We start from the raw sequence: 22,387 nt of genomic DNA, 5'->3' as shown, positions 1-22,387 counted from the left end.
CGTTGTACTGCAACCTCTAAAAGGATAGAGTTTTCAAATCGTTCGATTAATATATTTAATTATAATAATCATATCTACGTGTTAATTTTTTAATTTTCCTTGATCTCTCGAGGAAAGAACGCTGTATATATTGCAATGTAGAGTGATGAGTTTAAGTCGATTTCGAAAAATAAGTGCCGCTTAAACCCATCACTTGTATCGATGTATTGCAACTTGTATTGCAACCTCTATATAAAAGAATAAGTAGACGTTTCAAATTAATATATTTAATAATAATATATTTGCGTATTGACGTTGTTTATAAAAGTTTGTTAGCGATGGGTTTAAGTTGATTCGATTTCGAAAAATAAATGCCGCTTAAACCCATCACTTGTATCGATGTATTGCAACTTGTATTGCTATGTAAAAGAATAAGTAGACGTTTCAAATTAATATATTTAATAATAATATATTTGCGTATTGACGTTGTTTATAAAAGTTTGTTAGCGATGGGTTTAAGTTGATTTGATTTCGAAAAATAAATGCTGCTTAAACCCATCACTTGTATCGATAATTGTATCGATAATTGTAATCTCTATCTAGAAGGATAAGTAGACGATTCAAATTAATATATTTAATAATAATATATTTGCGTATTGACGTTATTTATAAAAGTTTAGCGATGGGTTGATTTGATTCGATTTCGAAAAATAAATGCCGCTTAAACCCATCACTTGTATCGATAGTTGTGTTGCAATCTCTATCTAGAAGGATAAGTAGACGATTCAAATTAATATATTTAATAATAATATATTTGCGTATTGACGTTATTTATAAAAGTTTAGCGATGGGTTGATTTGATTTGATTTCGAAAAATAAATATCACTTAAACCCATCACTTGTATCGATAGTTGTGTTGCAATCTCTATCTAGAAGGATAAGTAGACGATTCAAATTAATATATTTAATAATAATATATTTGCGTATTGACGTTATTTATAAAAGTTTAGCGATGGGTTGATTTGATTTGATTTCGAAAAATAAATATCACTTAAATCCACTTGTATCATTGTACTGCAACCTCTAAAAGAATAGAGTTTTCAAATCGTTCGATTAATATATTTTAATTATAATAATCATATCTACGTGTTGTTTATAAAAGTTTGTTAAATTCTAAAGTGATTTCGTGAGATACTATTGATGCAACACTTGAGATAGATTGAACGTTTAATTTATTAAGCTACTAGAAAAACGGGGTACTTTTATTCTCCCGTTTGTTATTTGATACTGATAGACGTAATTTTGAATGGTGTCAAGTTATTGCATGATGATGTCTTGCACGATCTCTAGATCAATTGAAAGCTTGCCTACGTACATTGACAGATAAGCAAACAATCCGCTTCAGACCGATTTTGAGATACGATGATGCTCAATACCAGGTTAGATTAGGTTAGGTTAGGTTAAGTACATGGATGAGAACAAACAGCGATTGTGCATATCGAATTCGAATTACATTATATTTCAAAAATCGTTTCATAAACATTACTCTCCATTTTCCTTCTATCTTTCGATATATATATTTATTTTTATTCCTGATACATAATTTGTTACCAAAATAAGAATGAAAAAGAAGTGTTTGTGAATTAGTTATTACTATATCTTGGATAATGTTGTTAGACATTATGCTTTTCTATCGTAAAGTGAGGTTATGTTTTATCAAGAAACTTTCCGCGAAAAACACGGATAATTGACGGATAACGAGAAACAGTGGACGTTAATAGAAAAACTTAAAATTGTTTCTAGTCAATAAAATTATTTAAAAAGATAATAAATAAAAGTTTTTAAATTAATTTCGATAATTTAAATATATATTTATTCCTCGAGTTTCTAAAACTATTTTAAACAAACAGAATCACTTTGACTGATAATTTCATTTAAAAAATCGATTATCTTTAATAGTGCTACAAAGAAAAAAAAAAAGAACAGAGACAATTTCTCGCACATTTCTTTACTTTCTAACCCCGTACCAAAATGATTTATCAGTATAGAGCCGTTGTTGTACAACGTTGCTGGCAATTATCAAAAACTAGATTTACAGTGTGCGATTTCTTCTTTGCTTTGCTCGCCTAACGTTGCGCCATCTAACGATTTATCGCCATACTGTGTGTCTGTGTATGTGTGTGTGGAAAAGCCAACTGATTCCACCATTTTCCTATTGCACGTTGCCGTTTCTTCCCGTTATTTATTACAGCCTCGTGTATTTACAACTGCATCGCAGCCCGCGTGGATACGCCTGTAAATCAAGGGATCGGTTGGGCGAAAAGCGCGAAAAGCGGTTCCCCGGTTTGTGATAAATGAAACGGTTCACGAGATTAAGGAATATCGTCCCACGAATCATAGACGGCGTTTCTTCCACTGGATTCGGCTGTTTGCGCGCCGTGGATACCATGGGGGAAAAAAAAATAAAGGATCGCCACGATTTAAGGTCGTTTATTCGGGGAACGACATTAATTTCTCTCTCTCTCTCTCTCTCCCCTCTCTTCCGTTATTGGAGATAAGCTCTATGACGATTTCTCTCTCTTGCTAGAGAGTCGATCGATTCGATTTTTCGAGAATAATCTTCTTAGAGGATGAATTCGTTGGAGAGTTAGCTTATTTCATGGAGAAAATCATTATCGTCGGACTGTTGGTTTCAACAAAAACTTGTTCGGGAATAATAAAATTGCTCTCGAAAGTTCTATACTCGTTAAAAAATATTACGTCTGAATGTTGGAATAGATATAGCTAGTTAGAAACTCGATACTCGATTAATTACTTCGATGTTACAAAAAAGAAAAACGAGAAAATAAAAATCGCGCTGTTGCGAGTAAGACGGGAAGACAGAGAAATATCAGCGTTCGCAAAACAGTCGAAACACCGATTCGAATTTTGTTTTCGTCGATACGAAATTCGTTACGCCGACAGCAATAACAAAATAGCACCGTGGACGAACGTGCATTGTAAACGGTGGGATAACAAACGATGCATCACGTGCTTATTAATTATACAGTGTACGCCTAGCGCATAATTAATTTGTAATTCGTAAATTTCGTTGCTGGACGTACCCGGCGTAAATAGGCCACGAGACCGGACTGGAAAGGCAAAAATGGCGGCCACGAATATAGAAAAACAGCCGAAAGAGGACTCGAGTGTCGCGTCATAGCTTTTTTTCCATGAAAGCTTTCATCCGTTCCAGAGTTCTTTGAACGTGGAGGGCACTCGATGGCCCTCTTTCAAGCAAGTCTGTTTTCTTTTCTTTGCATACCGTGAAACGATTAAGGAACGGTGGTTACTTTTAATATAGGCGATATAAGAATGAAACGATAAGAAATATACGAGAGAAAGCTTTTGGAAGAGTCCTGGATTGGAGAGGGAGAAGAATAATAATGCAGAAATGAAATTGGATATACGAGAAGATATACGAAAATAAGGAGAACAATCGGAGAAGCTGAAAAGGATTCGTGGAATGGAAAAAAATTTTTATTTCTATAATTGACGATCTCTGGAAATATAGATACTGGAAATATAGATTTGGAACTTGTATTTGAAAAGAGAGTAGACATCTGGTATAAATTGAAATGCCATCGGATACTAATTATCAAATGACGCGACACTTTCGAAGAGCACGTTGAAGATTCGAATGTTAAATTAGATCTAAATCATCAGACGGCATAGAAGAACGAAGCGAAGAAAGATAGACAAAAATTGTGAACATGTTATGTTCGAAACATTCGGGAGCCAATTTTAACAGATAAGTCTTAACGTTTGAATTCTGAATTACGAGCAAATTTCATGTTATTAATCGAGCCCCAATTATAGAATTAATTTGACGAATAAGAACAAAATCAAACTTTCCAATTTTTGATTCCAGTCTAATAAATCGTTTAAAGTTGGCCAAATTCGCGAGCGTTGCATATTCATTCGTCACGTTACTATACATTATCATATATTTGGCTACGTAAACAAGGATTGTGGGCTCCTGAACACACACCTCCTCTGTCGGAGGAGGGGAAAAGCTCTTGGACACCGAAATTCCGGATCGCACAGGATCTCAGGCCGATAAGCCGATTACCTTCTATTTTTTTTATGCTAAATTTATGCCATCAACCGCACTTTGCCCCCTCCGACAGTGACAATATTTTCTTTGTAACCCCCTGGAAAAAGCAATTATCGTCTTTCGCCGCTTTCCTGATGTCGAAAGCCCGAAGCGGATAAAGCACCGATTTTCGACAGGCTCCATCGCTGTTGTCTGATACTCTCTCTCTTTCTCTCTCTCTCTCTTTCTGCCTTACAAATTGAGCTTCTTTTGTGGCCGTTAGTGCCCTCTCGATTATCGATCGCCACGTGAAATCCGAGACCCAGACGCCCAGGGAACGAAAACTGGCTCCGCAAGCCTGTTTGTGTCTCGGCTCTCGATTAAGCGGACAAGGAAGCGGTCGAGCAATCTGGTTGATCAGCTTTTTGCCTGATAAACCTCGAACCACTCGTTTCCTTTATTTTTTCTTTCCATTTTGTCTAAGGATGTTCTTTGTACGGATGAAGTTTTAGTCGTGCCTGATTAATCGATCGACGCTTTTAATTAAGATTCTTTTTTTAACGAAATAAGTAGTATTAGCGTAGAGTATAAGAATCAACTTGGACTCGTTATTTTATGAATTTAAATACATCTTCGTAGAACTTGATTTATCCAGTGTCGAATTTTTTTCTTCCTCTGATCTAGCCTTCTTTTTTACGCGACAGAGTGTTAAATATATTCGTTTAAAGGATACCGGTAAAGATTAATATCGTAAAGTGTGAATTAAAGTTTATCCGTAAAGTGAGAGCGAGACAGAAATAAAGTAGAGGGCGCTGCGATGGACGTACAACGTCGCAACAAGATGGAAGGTAGCAAAAGCTGAGTAAAAAAATATCATCGATCTATGGAGAAACGATTATTAACAACATCTCTAATAATAATAAATTTAAACAAGAAAGTTTGGTCATTTTCATTTTCCATTATCGATATATTACACCAACGACATTATCGATGATGCATCTATAATAATCGATCGATATCTTAACGATATTATCGACACATCGAACTGTCGATAATATCGGCATCTTGGCGATATCTCGAATTATCGATATTATCTATCGATGTAGAGTTACAACTCCAACGTCTGCATCTACCAGTGCCAGAACTCGCGACACGGTGTGCGTTGTGTATCGGACTTAATCCGCGACGAGAATGGGCAGCGATTTCGTAGGAATTAATCGATCGGTAGGGGCAAATTCCTGCGCAGGTATTAAAGGATTTCCCCTCCATGCTTCCTGATAATTCGATTGTATTCCCACGTATATATATTATATATATATATATATATAATATATAGGCCTGAACAAAATGAATCAAATCCACAGTAAATTCCTGTTTTACAATTTTTGCAATTGATAGTGGAAAAGATAGGGCAATAATTTTTCATTGCGAGGAAACGGTGCGTAAACTACATTTTATATGCGATAATAAATGGAAGCTAAACTGATTGAAAATTGGTTAACTTTATGAAATGTTTAACATTTCAACGAAAACGATCGGCGCACGATTTTTTTGAAAAGTCTAATGATTTATATCAACTGATCGGTTGAAGGGATTATGGTTTTATCTTTTGTTTTTAATGGAATATTACGACAGTGTAAAATTTTTGAAAAGTTTATCAAATTCACGAGTTTCGATCATTCATTTATCTCTTTAAATTTTAATTTATTATAAATCGAGATAACTTGTGCATTAAATAAACTCTGGCAATTTCTGGGAGAAATCGATAAGGATTTCCATAACTTTCTCCGAATATCAGACTATTCTGCATTAAACAAACTATCCCTTAGCAGACTATTTGTCATAGACTTGGCTATTCAGTGGTCTGTCAGTGGTCATCCTCCTTCAAGATTATCCTTTCCTATTCCTGTTCCTATTCCTGGTAATATTTGAATTTAGGAAATGATCTTGCGAACGTCTCTTTTACATCTTCCTGGAATCTGCCATCATCGAGAATTTGAGAATTTTGAGAATATGAGACAATTTTAAAAGGTTTTGAAAAAGAAAAGCGTTATTTCTTAACTTGTAAATAATTCAAGAAAAAAACAGAGATATAGCTGTCTCACTCTGATTATCTCCAGGTGAGAGAACCAAGAATAGACGACACGTGACGATGAAGATGATAAGAATCGTTAGTCCAGTGTGTTCATTCGATTATTGCTCTGGTTAACAGGAAACGATCTCAGGAGATTTACCTTGCATCGAGACAGAATCTGCAATTCGATCCTTACATATTTGATTATTTACTTTTGGTAAATAGTTAACGGTCAGGGATAGAAACGAGGACGCTTGAATTATTTCTACCAGTGCGAGCGTGTAATTTGATATAACCCATGATGGATAGGTCCGTGGAGAATACGGCCGGACACTTTTCGTTAAAAGTTGCATTTAGTCGCCATCTTCTTTACCGAACGAGTCTCGAAAATTATATTTTATTATCTTTTATTATCGTGAAAAAAGTATTACTGATTAGTTATGAGAAAAAATCGAGAAAATCGTCTGTGAAATTTTTGATATTTAATCATCGTGTTGTATCTGTAAACTCGTGACTCGGTTACGATGTTACCATTCTTCTTTCGTCGTAATTTGAATTATCGTGAATGCCTTTCGGCACAATAGAATTTAATTAATTCGATTCGAGTAGAAAATGAGGAAAATACGTTTATTTCAACGGGAGAGCAAAGATGCATGAATTAGACTATTTATAATGACCGCTTAATGCGATTAGTCGATTTAATTAAAACTCGTCGATAGACTCGTGTGCACTGTTATAATTCAGCCTATTAACGCAATTGAAGTAACTACATTTCGTGATATTTTACGCCGAGTGATTCGCAATGTTAATCAAAAAGCGTCAAAATTACACGAAAATCGTTCGATCCATTCACCGAGTTAAATTTTTCACTATCTCCGTTCCATTATTCTAAATATATCCTAAAATAATTCTAATAAATAACAATTAAATAAATATATTAATATCTCGATGGAGAATGATATAACATTTACATTTATAAGAATTACAGGTCGTGCAAGTTTGTAAGTCTCAACCGAACTACTAGCGCCACGTGACCATTAACTACATATGAACGGATTCTACATTTGAAAGATCATTAACCATATATTTCCTTATCTATTTCTATGCTCTTGCCTTTTTTACCTATCGATGCCTATCTTATCGATCCGCCAACTTCCTTCAGCTTCTATCTGCTCGTAATACCTCCACTCTCCCTCCCTTCGCCTCTTTTTGCCCTTAATCGCGCGAATTTATCTTAGTTAGAACGTCTCTCAACCCCCCTCCGCCTGTTCCCTCGCCGATCCAGGTGTAACACGTACTCTCACTCGTGGATACTCGCCTCTGTAACGATCCAAGTGTTCGGCGTTCTATTTTCCCGTGGCTTCCGGCGGATAGATGCGATAATGTCCTCGTTTTACGACCGCGATGCTCGTTGATTCGTTTAATTATCCGATCGATCCCGCCAGACCATTCCAATTATAGAATCACTAACCGCACGTTTCACGTTTCTGCTCAACTTTCGAACAGGAATGCACAGTTTTCGTAGCTGTCGACCGCCCGGATGCCGATGAAACATCGGGGAATTCGCAAATGCGTCTTGACAAATGGTTGCCACGATTTGGGGAAATTTTCGATGTATAAATATGAAGATCGGGGATCGAAAAAATATTTTTGTGCATTAAAAATATCAATCGACGAATAACAGCAAAATAAAAGAAGAGAGAAAGGAAACAATTCAAGGAGACAGAGGCACTAAATTCCCCTGCCTGGATCGTAAAAACGAAGCCTCTTCCATATCCTCCAAAGCATCGAAGATAAAACATCGGAACGGAGCAAGATCCAAAAGGTAGAAACGGCTAGTGGAACGCATCGATAACGAGCCCGGTCGGTAAAAACGAGGAGTGAAGAAAAATCCGTTCGGAAAGATAATCCAAAAGAAGAAAAGGGGGAAAGGAGGATCCAAGGAGCATCGATGATGAGCTCGAACCGCTGAAGAAGGAGGCAAGCCCGGGAGACAAGGATAGAGGCAAAAAAGAAAAGAAGTCGCGGAGTAAATAAAATATTCAGGAAGGCCCTGGGGGTGTTTGTTCGTTGATGCTAGCGGGGTGTCTGGTAGACAGCTAGCCAGAGGGAAGAGGAAGGTCTGAAACGTCACCGGAGGGACGAGGACAGGGAGAAAGAGAGAGAGAAAGAATGGACTGTACAACGGCCACGTGTGTATATACCAAGTTCGTAGAGGAAGGTTTTATCCTCTGGGATTCTGGTGTGGCGGAGATGGCCGCGCACACCCCTGCCAAAGCCAAAATCCGCACCTGCCTCGTCGAAACACCCTTGTAAGCCGACCATAGGTCTCGTACCGATTTCTGGAATGGAGTGTATACAATGGTCGCTCTCCTCCTTGTCTCGCACCTTCTTAACGGGGGAGGGGAAGATCTCGGTTCTCGGTGTATCGGCCGACTCGCCTCTAAAACGGTCTCTAAGCGCTGGGAAAATAATGGGGGGACGGATTTGCGGTGGGCTCGGGTTTGGGGGAAACGTGTCCCGTTGGAATCTTAGATGTTGGGTGGATAGGTGTCTTAATGTATTTCAAATAATTGATCCTCCAGCGATGATTGTTTATAGGTATGTATATTTTTACTCAGTATATGCTTTTGCTGTAAATAAATGTGTAATAGGAAAAAATGAATCCCACAAAATGGGCCTCGGCTACGAATAACGAATGGCGAATATGAAATGTTTTTAAATTGCAAGAAATAAGAATCTTCGCAAGGGGTATTAGAAAAAAAGGACTGGAAAGATTTATTAAAATATTCTTTGATTTATAACATTATCTAATAATCTAAGAGTTATATTATTGATTTTATCGTTCTTCGATATATTTTAGCTCTTTTGGATTCTCATGTAAATAAACATCCCTCGATTATTTACACCTTAATGTGCGACAAGTAAATAGAATTCGAATAATCGAAGGATCAACGATTAAAATCGAGTCCTTTGAAAATAATAATTTTGCCTATCTCGAAATTATCCAATTTTGCATAAAATCCCATTAAAAACAAACAGGAAACGAATTATTAAAAGTAGAGAGAAAAGAAGAGAGATTCCATGGAATAATATAATGTTACTACTCTTGATATCCATTCATCTCGTCCTTTTATTCTTTAAATCGCGGTGAAAAGAGAATCAGTCGAACAAGATTATTGCGTGAATTAACAACAATCCTGCAGGTAGCTACGAATAAATATATGAGAATCAGCCTGTTTATCATGGTAATTTATTGCCAGATGCCTGCGACTGTAACTAATGGCGAGGTGAAGCATCGGTAATTATATCTGAATGCGACTCAGTGTCGCGCACTCGAACACATCTGAACAGGATCTTGAACCTTGGATCACGACCAATCATCTCAAAATTCGCTAGCTGTGCCTCTCTGTGGAATTGACAAGCGATGAGAGAATTCGATTCGTGTCAATTGCTACGAGTACGGAATGCTAATTTCTCTTAGAGATTTTCAATATTGTTATTCGATTCATTGACAGTGCACAAGAAAAAATTTACTTGTATATAATTTGTAATTCGAGTAACAACAACGTGATGCAATAATTATTACGTTGATTTAATTTTTCTTCCTCTTTTTTTTTTTTAAATATCGAAAAGTAAAGCTTCCATCGTGGATCGTTTCTAGAAATTATTTCGATGTATTATATTGTAGTTTATCTTCGATTCTGAATAATAAACTCTCGATCGTCTTTAGAGAAACCAAATTATTCGTTTATCTTGTTTGATCTATGTGCAGCTCATAAAATATTTGATGAAATGTACAGGCAAAAATATAATTGTTGTCGCTCATTATTTCGATATTTATTGTTGAAATCGATATACAGATTTAACTAAATTTTCGACGGGGGAATCTTGGATTTTCGTGTCCAACGATATCTTGGCTAACGTCTGCTTCGCTAAATTGGAGTTTCACATTGATTTCTCGAGGTCAGTCGAGCATCGCCCAAACTTGGTCTTCCTCTAGCAGCCGAGTCATTGCCTTTGATGTACCCAAGTAAACTTAGTTAACTAACATTTCGAATCGAATCCTGCAGAATGCAACAAGAGAATCGCGGAGTTGCTCGATGAGAATTATCGCGTACGATTATCGCAATTACTTCGTTGGCTACAAAAAAAAAAAAAAAGAAAAAAAAAAGAAGAACGAAAATTACACGACTACAAATTTGAATATGAACGTCGTATTTATTCTCATTCTCGAGACGAAGAAATGGAAACAATATACACCGCAATCATAATCGTAAATGTTTGAAAAATAGATTAATTATTTTAATTAATTAGCATTATACAATAACACATACTATTGATTGAGTCAATTATATCAAACCCAATAGTGCCTGGTCAACTGTCATGTCTATCTATTTATATTTAATAAACGAAGCTTGCTTGTTAATCGAAAAGACAGAAAATATAGATGGAAATATTCGATCGCGACGCGATGCCAAAATATGGAGGGGCAAATTTCTCCTCGTTGTCACGATAACGTTCAATTTAGCTAGCATCGTTGCACCTGTATCACTCGTCGGCTCCGGAGTTTCACACCGACTTGTCGGGTTAACCGACCGACACCTCGCTCTAATCCTTCATCTCCCTTCGACTTTGGTCTACTGGGTAAACATTCTCGAGCAAATCCATGGAAGCTCGCCGGTACACGCAGAGAAGGAGGAGGAGAAGCCGAGGCAGGCGTTCGAGAGGCTTGATGGCCTTTAGAGGTCTGCCTAGGAAAATTCCTGGACGGGTTAGCGAAACGCTCCAATGCTATCGGCTCGATCGATTCTCCATGTTCGTAGAATTTTCCACGAAACGCTTCCTAATCCCCTTCCTCGTGTTTGTCTGATCCATCGTACGAGTCTCACGCTCTGAACTTAAGAGATATCTATACTTGTAGACCAGGTATAGGTAGGATAGGTACAAAAAGCTGTTTCTGAGAGTCTCAAAACTTGGCAAATCTTAGGACAGTGTGGGATGATTCTTGGTTTCTCGTTAGTCTCTTCTTAAAATATAAATTGATCATGCGGAAGAATAGGTTAGATCCAACGGGACTGTTGACTTAGCGCGTGAGATTAATTCACTGGCTTCACTGTTTTCACTTTTCGTTTCCAATATCCGAAGAGACTGACTGTCCAACTAATGCTTCCTTCCATTCATCGATTTTGGCAGATTTCCAGGGAGAGCCAAGTCGCTGGCCAACCAGGTCTTCCCATCCAGTGTGGTCGTTTCCATCCCGAGGAGAGAGCTAGCCAAAGACACATTGACAAAGAGGGAAGAATAAGAGATTTTTCATTTCTACTTTGGACGAATCCATCTCTAGTTGATCTTTATCGCGAAACCGATGAAAATGTTGCAATTATCCGCGCAAAAGGCCGCAAGCTTTCTCTGTGCGCAAATAGAGTTGACGTGGCCAACAGCAGAGAGCCTATGGCAAAGGACCACCGTCCACGATTTTCGATCGAGCCATGATTCCTGACCACACGATCTCGTCCGTGGTCACGCGTGGGATCTACGCTAATGGATTGCCGGCCTATAGGAGCGAAGATAAGCGACAAGTATCGCGAAAATCCTTCGCTCCGTCCATTCGATTCTCATCGAATTAACGCCTCGGTTTTCACTTATCCAACTCTTCTTGCTTTGATTCCTCGATTTTTTGGAGATTATTTGAAAAATGAATCTCATTTATTCGCTTTTTCTTTGTTTCTTCGATACTCTGGGCTATTTTTGTCTAATTAGCGAGAGAGTAGATTTAGCCAGTTTATCAGTTTTGTACATCCTGTTAAATATCCTCTTGATGGAGGATACTTGGTCATTGAAGCAATTTGATCGAAAAATTCCATTCTCTATTTTCTTTCTTTGAATTAAAGTGAAAATCCTTCTCGAAGAACTTGTTTTATAAATATATTCGTTTCGCGGAATCGAAGTAATCCCTATAAACAGCATATTGTAATCCCCCGTTTAATTAGTTCGTTAATTATACAGTGGCAATCAACCACTTAATCTGTTTTTGGGCGGTTCGCGATTTCATTGGACGGCCGTTCGCGGTAATAGACGATTAATAATGAAATAATTTAATTAACCGCTCGACAGCTGGTCTCGTTTGCGTTGCCCTCCGAAAATCTCCTCTCACGGCGGAAACAATTAATTCGTTTAACGAGCGTCCGCTTGCTGCATCTGAAAGATCCTCGCAAATTTTTTCCAATAATAAGATTCACGACATTCCATCTCGTTCACATTCAATGTTTACATTTACAATTTTCATTGATAGCATTATTTTAACGCGTAAATGAACTGAAACGAAAAGATAATACTCTCCTCGAGGAGGAGGAGAGTACATACGTTCAATCGACGGAAAGAGAGAGAGAGAAATTTCTTCCGCCCTCCACGTGCCCTTTCGAATATTTCCGCTTATTTTCCCTTCCCCCCTCCCTTTGCTAATTCTTGCATCCGCGTCGATTGGCCGAGCACCCGTCCGGATTAAGAACACGCGGTTGTGTCCCTTCGAAAAAAAAAGGAAAAAAGGACTAGTGATCACCGAGCTGCGAGCTGAAATGAGCATTCCCATTGGCTGGAAAGAAGGGAGGCTCCCCCTCCCCCAGGCTCGTTGCCAGGCAAAATAATTCGGTGACCTCGACGGTGGAATAATCCTTGGTGTCAGGGGGCGAGGGGCGAGAGAAGGAAGAACACGAGGGGCAAGGAAAGTATAAAAGAGAGGATTATAACGAGCAGGGCCAGGTTACGAAATTGTTTCGTCCTCTGTTGTAATACAACTGGTAGGGGGAGAGGTGCACCCTTTCGCCACGCGACGATTATTATTGCCGCCGTCCATCAGGCCTCCCCCTTCTCCAAGGAAGAGTTTGTTTTCGGTTGGAACGGTTTTCATAATAGCTGACCGGTTTTTCATCTTCTTAATGCCTCGCTGGCAACTCGCCCCGCCGTCCTCAAAGGAAATAAACCGTCTTTGATGCTTCCTAATTGAATTTGACGGATATCGAGCCGCCTTTCTAATTCCCCTGTTTACAAACCGTCCTTTCTTTTTTTTTCCTCAACAATTTATAGTTTATATTTCGCGAAACGGATTTTTTCGTATATCATATCAAATTGTGAGAACTTTGATTCGCGGTCGAGGTTAATTGCAAAGCCAATCCTTTGCAACTGTCCAGCTATATAAAATAGTTCGAAATTTACTTTACGTTTTCTGTCAGTTTTCATCCGCTTCCCTTACCCATCCGTGGCACAATAGCCTGCGAATTAACCTCCAAAATCTCCAACATCATCGCGTTAGGATGACGATCGGAAGGGGGCGATTAGCCGAGCGGAACGGAAATCGGCCGTGTCTTGGGATCGACGAAGACAGGCCTGGCTGTCCTGGTCTCCCCAGCCAGCAATTTACTTTCCGCAATAGTCGCAGTGATGACGTCGCGCGTCCATTGTTCACACACGCTATTAGGCTTTCGGCCATGTCTCCTGTGCAAGCGTCATCCTTATCGGCTGCGCAGAGGTCGGGGGCCTCGTTTGTGCGGGGGCACAATGAGGGAAACGCGGCAGCCAAGTTGGTCTTCGATACGGATTGCGGTGGCATTGACGGTAACGAGCCATTAGGGGAGGCGTTAAACGTATCTATGGTGAATCCACTGCTCGTTCAGCCGAGAAACGCTGAAGACGACGACGAGGAGGGATAGAGATTTGTATACCTTCTCGCCTCGGTGAGCTTTCACCTCGTTCGTGGATCATCCTTTCTTCCTTTTTCGTCGAGAGATTTTTGTCCATCATTTTATATCTCTTTCTTCTTTTTTAATACGAAAGATAATTCCTATTAAGATAATTTCAAGCAATACATTTCCTTCGTTATATTATATTTATCTATTGTTCGTGAAATTATAAATGTAATTCGTGCTGGGAAGAATTTCAATTTGCAACTCACTTAAAAATTAATTCTCTTCTCGTTACCCACCGACGTGACGCCTGCCCCATATTCCGCTATCCCCTATCCCGTTCGAAATAGGACGATCCCGTTCCCACGAGAGAGAAAAAAAAAAAAAGAAAGAAAGAAAGAAAGAAGCATCGTTGAACAGCGGGCGCAATGAGCGGTTACGAATAGCGAGCAACAGGGTCAATCCCTGCCAGATTACTTTTCAAGTGTCTCAATAGGACTAGTTTAGCCGACTGCTTACAGCTTGTTACCGGCGGTGAATGCCAGCGCCGCGCCGCCGCGACAAAACGACACCCGTGCACAAAGCCGAACTCGGCATGAAAAGAGCCAGTTCAGGCCCCATTCACCGTTGCGCACGTTGCCGTTTATTAAGTCGGTTAAGTAGACACGCATCGTCACTTTTCCCTCTCTCTCTCTTTCTCCCTTTCCTTTCCTTTTTTCAACCTGTCCCGATATTATATTCGCTCGCAGTGGAATTTTTCACGCGGCCACCGTGACGTTTCTCTCTCTGTTCCAGTGTAGTTACGGTTTCCGGCGCAAGAGGGACGGACAGAGCGCTCGCGAGAGGAAGAGAGAGGTAAAGACACAGCGGGAAGGACAGGGACAGTGTAAATCGGTGGCATCGTGAGACAGGTAATGCAGTTCTAATCGAACTTTTTCTCCTTTTTTTTGGAAACGAATAAATAAATAATTCACGTAATCCGAGATTTGAAAAGATTTCTTATTAAGTTCAAAATAATTAACAATTTATACGATATAAACTTTTTCTGATGAAATGTAGCCGATCTTTTTGGACACTTTTTTGTATGCGGTTCGGAGCAGTAACTAAGGGGGAAAGGGAGGGCTACGTTTTAGGTGGAAAAAAATTTGGTGGCTCGGACATGAGCATCGTTTGGACATGACGTCGTGTTATCGTAGGAATCACGAGGCCGTTCCGCGAGCTGCGTGCCGCGATCAGGAGATACGTGAGACCATAAAGCTCGTGTTATCTTAGTGTTATTGCATATGACGGACGTGCTCCTGGTGCGCCGCAACTGCAGCGGGCGGATATCGTCCAAGTGGACGACAGCAAGTTACGAGACACTGATAAACAAAGATAATGCTCTAATTGAAAGCACGCAACCACTGTGCTTCAAGGTTTTGGGGGTATTCAGAGGCGAAATTATTTTATAGCATTTTTGTACACAGGGATTATTCCATAAATCATCAAATGCCTCGTCGCCTTTGGCAATTTACCATACTAATTGAAAGCTTCGATATTTCCATTTGTCGTCACCAGACGTCTCGTCGCCTTTCTCGCTAGTGGCCATTCTTATCTCGATTTTCTGAAAAATGATTTACAATTTTGAATCTTCCAGCATCTAAGACTGTTACCATTTCTGCCTATAATATAAATTATTTAGCTGTACAGGTATATTATATAGGGAATAAAACGTAAAACAAGAGATGTGACAATATGGCAGGAACAACTAATTTGCCTGCATTGGAGAATAATTATCTCGGTAAGGACGTTATCTGCTTTCGTACGCCATTAATGCACCGCATTTCAAAGCTAGCGACAGTTTCGATGCGAACAAGCGGATGGACGAATGGCCATTAGGCCGGTGCACAGATGGCCAAGCCACGTTAAAGGATAATCTCGTTGATTCTGCAAGATAGCGAGTAGCCGCGCAGATTGGCCGGCATAAGGACTCTATTGGATCAGCGGTACCCTTTATCTCGCCATGCTTTCAAGTATATCCGCGGGACAATGTCCCAACTGGTACTGTTTTTAAAGAGTTTAGCAAGGAATTGGCTGCCGGGCAGAGTATTATTAACTTTTGTTCGCATCGCTCTCATTTCGTCGAGCTGACGTGTCGATGGAATACAAACTCGTACGAGACATTTTCTCTGAGCGGATTGAGCCACGACGTTTGTGCGATTTATGAAAAATTTTTTAAAAATTATATTTAAAAAATAAGAGTCCCATTTTTTAAGTCGTGTTAAATATAAATTGCAATTTGCACGAATGGTTTTATGAGATTTCTTTATGAAACGTCAATCTCACGACGACTGGTGACGCGATACTAGCGCCGCGCGACCGTTAACTAGTAATACTTACGTCTATCTATTATCCTCTTTTAATTCTCTTATCTAGATACTTTTCTAACGATACGTTTCTCTATAATTCAAGTATCAGAAATAATAATCGACGATAAAATTTTTATTTGCACATGTACGAAATCAGGTCACGAAAATCAGAGATCAGAGAGACGAGAAAAGAAGGGAAAAAAGGGAAAAAAAGAATCGTAAAAAAAAAAATTCTACTCTCTATTGGGTTTAATCGGGTTTAATTGAGTTCCATCGAATTCCAATTGCTTGCGTTTAACTTTTCAAACGGGGCGATCCGTGCAATACCATATACGCTGCATGGTTCCCAATCTTACACCGGAACCGGAAAAATTGGAAATATTCGTCGGTGTATCTAAATTCGTGGCCGTTTCCATTATGAGAGAAAGGAAAAAGAGGAAAAGGAAGGAAAGAAGGGGGGAGAAAAATGGAACGAAAAGAGGAATGGAGTTGTGGGAGGAACATTTGTTCCAAGGATGGAGAATCGGTAGAGCAGAGGGAAAAAAGGAGGAAAGACGGTAAAAAATCTCGCCCTTCGGCTTTTATGGAGCTTAATTCGCTGCCATTAAGTTTTAATTGGCCGCGTTTAATCGATCCACCGTTTTAATGTCTCTTGTAACCACCCGGAATATATACTGCTTCGCGGTAACCATAAACCCATATATCGCAACAGTGGCTGGTATCAATTTGTATTCCTATAAAACCGTTTTACCAACGACTTTTTCATTCCCCCCCTTGATGGATTTCAAATTCTCCGTATTTATCCGAAAACAGTCACGAAAGTCGGGTATATTCTTTTAGGTTAGTTTTTCATGGTTTTCGATCAAACGTTTGTAAAAAAATTCGTGAAAATATTGTTTCGTCTCGATGTATTGCGAGGTTATGAAAGCAAAATTATTAAATCAAGATGAGTTAGAACTTGGAGAGAGAACCGCCATTTCTCGTAAAAGTGAAACTCTTATCTCACTGGGTTTTTATTACGGTCAACTGTTATTTATCATTTTTATTAACGATTCTACCCTTCAACGAGGTTATCCTTCTTTCTGCTAGATCAGCGGAAATGTTTACGCATTTTTAAAATTTTTAACAATCGCGGAATGCAAATGATTACATGCAAAACGAATCGAAACAAAGTACGATATTTAAAGAGTGGAAAAATCTTTATTTCAATTCCGCCTAATGACCCGAATGTTTCGTTACGAAAATAAATGATCTCAACGATATACAAATACTTTTTTTAATCAATCGAATCTGTTGCGATACAAATCTAGTAAATTGATTTCGATCGAATTTCCTCTATCCACCGTTCATACATAATTCATTTTTACCAAACGAGTAAATACACGAATCGTTCCGTTTAACCGAACATTGTACACCATCGCGATGCAATCGACGATATCAAAATACTCGAGACATCATCTTCCGTGCAAATACCTGCATGCTCCCCATCATCACCGCGTTTCCATGAAGCACGAATAACGGACGCGACTGGCCATCTGCGGTGGCCATCTCTAAGGCTCGAGTCACGGAGAAACGTCGCGGGGACGCGTGACGAGAGGACAAATAGAAGCGAAACAGAGGCACGATCTCTCACGCCACCGTGAGCGTTTCTGTCAACCGTGTACCCGCTGGTGGCGCCGCGGTGCGCCCACATTGCACACGAGTCGCAAGGCCCCTTCGTGCCACGAGACGCAGCCGCGTGTGTACGCGGTGCATGCCGTTCGTCACCATTCGAGACGTCGACATCGAATGCCGGGCGAGGTTTCAACGTTGCACGACGGCCAGAATTCACGTCGAACGCGGAAAGACCCCGACATTGCTCGCTCATCATATTTCGGGATTCATGGATTTGTACACACGTATGACGCGGTCAGGTTAACCGCAAACCGCGATACGGTGCGTTGGCGAATCGCGTTTCCGGTGGAGAAAGTAATTAAGCCCGCTAGCTGCTTTGTTTTCGGTGATGTTGTGGACGAGATTTGTGAAGACAGAGACGCGTTATATTTCTCCTATTTGTGTTGTTCCTGTAACGAAGAGAATCATTCCAATATCCCCTGTGAATAATGACATTTATATTGTTCTTTCGATTCTGATTTCTCATCCAGATACACACAAAGAGTACCACGATTACCTTACGAATAGATTTATCAATTTACCAATAGCGAACGATTCGCATATTGGAATAGGGGCCAATCAAAAGATATTGTTTCCATTATATAGAATTGGGAGTCGACTAATTCGAGCAATTGTCAAATCCAACCTTTCCATCGAGCCATGGTCGGATTAAAATTCCGAATTTCTCCCGATGATTCTTACTTTCGTTGCTCTTTCGCCGCACGTGTGTGTGTGTGTGTGTGTGTGTACACACGTCTCAGGGATGGATATCGCGCACGTAGCTCGGCGTGTACACACAGGAACGTAGCCGAAGAGGCAGACTTTCGGGCAGAGGAGAGTAGATACGGCGCATACGTAGAGAGAGAGGAGGGTACACAGAGGAGTAGTACGGCCCCCGAAGCATAGTCTCAACTCGACTCGAGCGGCTGAATCGATCCGCGAGCCTTCCCCTGCACGCTCTCTCTCTCGCTCCCTGCGGCCCTAGAGCCAACCGCCCCTCCTCCTCTCTCGATCTCTGTCTCCGTCCCTTTTCGAACGATCGCCTTTCTTCTACCTTCCAACCACCCTACACGTCTTCCTCCTCCTCGCTGCTTCGACCCCCTCCCCATCGACCAACCTGGTCACGCGAACCTTTAAAAAAAATGCCCGCTTCCCTCGCGCCCTTCGTGCGAATTTCTTCGATATTTCGAGCTCCCTGCACAGACTTGGCGAGAGATTGCGAGTGGCCTCTTTCTTGAAATTATCGGCTCTTGGAATTATCGTGTGTGTGTATGATCTGTGATTAACGTTTTTTTTTTTTTTTGTTCTTTTTATCTTTGGAACGTGATGAGACGTTTCACTTATGTGTAGCGATTGTCGTAAAGAAAGCAGGATCGATAGTGATTTTTTTTTTGAGAAATTTATTCGTGTTAGGATTTATGTGTTTTTCTTTTTTTTTTCGGGTTAAATTTAAATGGGTCGGTGAATTCTGGTTACAAAGTTTCTTTATACTATTTCGTTATGAATGTTTCGCGGCAGTGTTTATTGGCTCGCGGCTAACACACACATCCGTGTTATTTATTTCATGCTCCCTATACAAGTAGTGATAAATTAATTACTATGCGCACTTCCGTTTATAATTCACCGGACTCTTAACGATTCGTTTCGTTATACGGATAAACGAACGTTGTAATTGCCATATGATATCGAGCATTAAGTTGATTAACCAATCGTGTGTTGTAAGGAAATATCGTGTTTTAATAATCTTGAATCCAAGCAACGATTGAACGTATATACATATATATTAGAAATAAACAATTCACTACGTAAATTTAAACAATTAAATTAATCGATTTAATTTATCTCTAAGTAAATAAATTATTCGATTCAATTTACAAACTCGTCTTAATTTTATAAACGCGATATAAATTAAACGGAGAAAGAGATATAAGTAAACGCTTAACTTTCTAACTAAATTTACATTGAGAAAAATCAATTTACAAATTGATATTAAATACCGGTTAGGTTATTAAATTTGCATAAAATCACGAAATCGAACGAATTCGTTCGATTATCCATAGTTTCGGGGATAACCATGGAACCAAATAATTGCTACGTGGCAACATCCACAGAAATATCGACCCCCTCGCGTGTTTGTAAAATAAACGGCACGGGAGCTGGCTCAAGCGGTTTCGCGTGTAGAACTGAACGGCGAGGTATCGAGAGATTTTCCAGGAGCTTATTTAAGCGATTCACGATTTTAACGATCGTGTGTAATCGTCGCATTTTCCCATTCGTGTTTCTTTTTCTGCTGAAAAATTAGCGAATTTAATAATTGGAGCATTCGAGGAAGAATCGCCAAGAAATCACCTCTGGTATTTTTGGAAAGGAAATATTTTGGAAAGTGATTCTTTTCTTTCCTTGTTTCTTTTTCTCCTCCGCCAGAAGTTTGGTGATGCGAACGAATTAAAATGCACAATCTTCTCAAACGTAGGACGAAATTTTTGAATTTTTGGTAAATGAAATTGATTAATTTTTAAACGAATAATGGAAATTACTCTACGCGTGAAAATGAATGAAAAGTGTGGAATAAAATTTACTAGCCCGCCTGCTCATTTTCCCGAAAATTGGGATTGAATACATAAATATTCAATGAATTTTCAAATTCGATTCCCGCGAAAATTAGTTTTTAAACGAACAAAATTTATTCCACATTATTCATAGAATATCACCGTATATAATTTATTCGTATCCGATATTAGCCAAATTTATTCATATTCCTAATATTAGCCAATAGAAAAGTATTATCGAACCGAAATTTTTCCAATATTTCAAATTTCCTAAATTCAATCGTCGTTTCAAACGAATTTTCAAGAATTGATCGATATTCAACTGCTATCTTAATCTCTTATTATATATATATAATATAACACGACTGCACGTACATCACATACAAGGCACGCACTGAATCTCCATCTCGAAATATGACCGATTCAATTACGCACGTGTCTGGGAGAGAGAGAGAGAGAGAGAGAAAGCTCCTACCGATGTTATCCCTCTCCGTGCCGGTGATTTGTGTCCCCGTTCATCTTTGCGGGTGTCTGAGGCCGCGTGCACGCTCGTCGAGTACGTGAACGCCGCCTCTGTACCCTGTGAATGCGAGAGAGGAGAGGAGGAGGAGACCGCACAGATACGGGGTGGCTAATGGAGAAATTCAGCCCGCAACGGAAACCGTTATACCATCTCCCTACTACTCTCTATCGTGCCCCCCCTCTCACCTTCCACCAAGAACGTCTTTGCTTCTCGATCTCCGACAGTAGTCCTCGTCTTCTCTATTTAGAGTTTATTTGATGCGGATCGAGTGGCGCGTAGGGGGGTGAAACCGAGCCAGGGTCAATTTGAAACTTTCCCGGCCCGCTCGAGGGGAAATCTTGGAAAGGAAGCCGTATCGCGGAGCATACCCGGATCCATCCCCCGGGGTCCCGTCCGACGCTCTCTCTCCCCGTATCTCGGTTGACGCGATCAGCTTTAAAAAGTTTAATCGAAGCTGGTTTCGGGGTTAATCGCTCGATCGTCGCCACTTACGATCTAACGTAAGAGGTTTAAGGTTTTATAATGTTTGAATCTAGTCCAATAATTATTGATTATGATATATTCGTAGGGTCCTTTCAATTATCTTTCGATGTAGGCCACTCTAAAAATATCGTTCACCGAACGAATTATGTACAGTAGGATACCTTACCGATATACCTATAACTAAATACCGGATTAATAATATCTTACTCCCTGCAGATTGGCCCAGAATTCGTCTTCAGCCATGGCACACATATTAGAATTACAATTATGCGTCAATGGAGATGTCTGCCTCTTACGAGCCATATCCCAAGATTCGAGCTTCGTACTTCTCGATTGAAATATTTCGAGTAGGATTAGAAGTTATTATAGTCAAGTGGGCGAGCGAGCGCTCGCGAGAAAACGTTCGCGCGCGTATCCCTCTAGTGGCGAAAATCGGAACTTGAATTATTCTCTACCAAACGGAGTATTCTTGGAAAGGAGTTGCAGAATTCGCATCTGGGTTGTGTGTTTGTATTTAGAGACGCGCAAATTATACGATTCCTGGCAATAAATCAACAACTCGCTGATACACGTATGTACAGGTATTACATAGATTCTGCCGTATCGACAGGATTTTTAGTTGATTCTTCGTCCGCAAACAATCAGAATCCTCAGCTGAGTCGGGCGGTATTTTCATCTCTCTGCTCGGGAAACGTTCAAATATTTGCCCGATGGAATAACAGTAAATCCCACATTTTATGCATCGATAATAAAATTAATTAACGATGGAGGAAGAGATTCTTCTTTTTTTTTCCTTTTTTTTGCGCACGCTGGATCCTCTCGATCGAGGATGAAGAGGATTAAAGTCTGCACGAAATGAACGAAGAAAATTTTAATCGGTTCCTACTCGGTTTTATCCCCTTTCCCCCTCCCCATTCTCGATTTCATTTTATGTAGATCGCATCACGAGCGGGAAGCGCGGAGACGTGGACGTGGAAGAGTCTAAGGTTAATTTGAAACTTTTCCGACTCTCTTCGACCAA

The 22,387-nt window shown here is 39.8% G+C and overlaps 1 protein-coding gene across 2 annotated transcripts in view; it reads left to right on the top strand.

Moving 5' to 3' along the window:
- The window catches only part of LOC108000231 (uncharacterized), a 305,633-nt gene that overhangs the window by 43,511 nt on the left and 239,735 nt on the right, over window positions 1-22,387 (top strand). The window contains exon 2 of one of the 2 annotated variants that reach the window (XM_062086378.1): window positions 14,606-14,721. The exons of the other annotated variant lie outside the window; for it this stretch is intronic. The gene's annotated coding sequence lies outside the window, so the exon portion shown is untranslated. The remainder of the gene's footprint in view (window positions 1-14,605; window positions 14,722-22,387) is intronic. 2 annotated transcript variants of the gene reach the window in all.

This window comes from Apis cerana, linkage group LG16 (assembly GCF_029169275.1).
Source record: "Apis cerana isolate GH-2021 linkage group LG16, AcerK_1.0, whole genome shotgun sequence".
NCBI lineage: Eukaryota > Metazoa > Arthropoda > Insecta > Hymenoptera > Apidae > Apis > Apis cerana.
The sequence above is the reverse complement of the archived record's forward strand: the minus strand, read 5'-3'. Positions and strand labels throughout refer to the sequence as shown.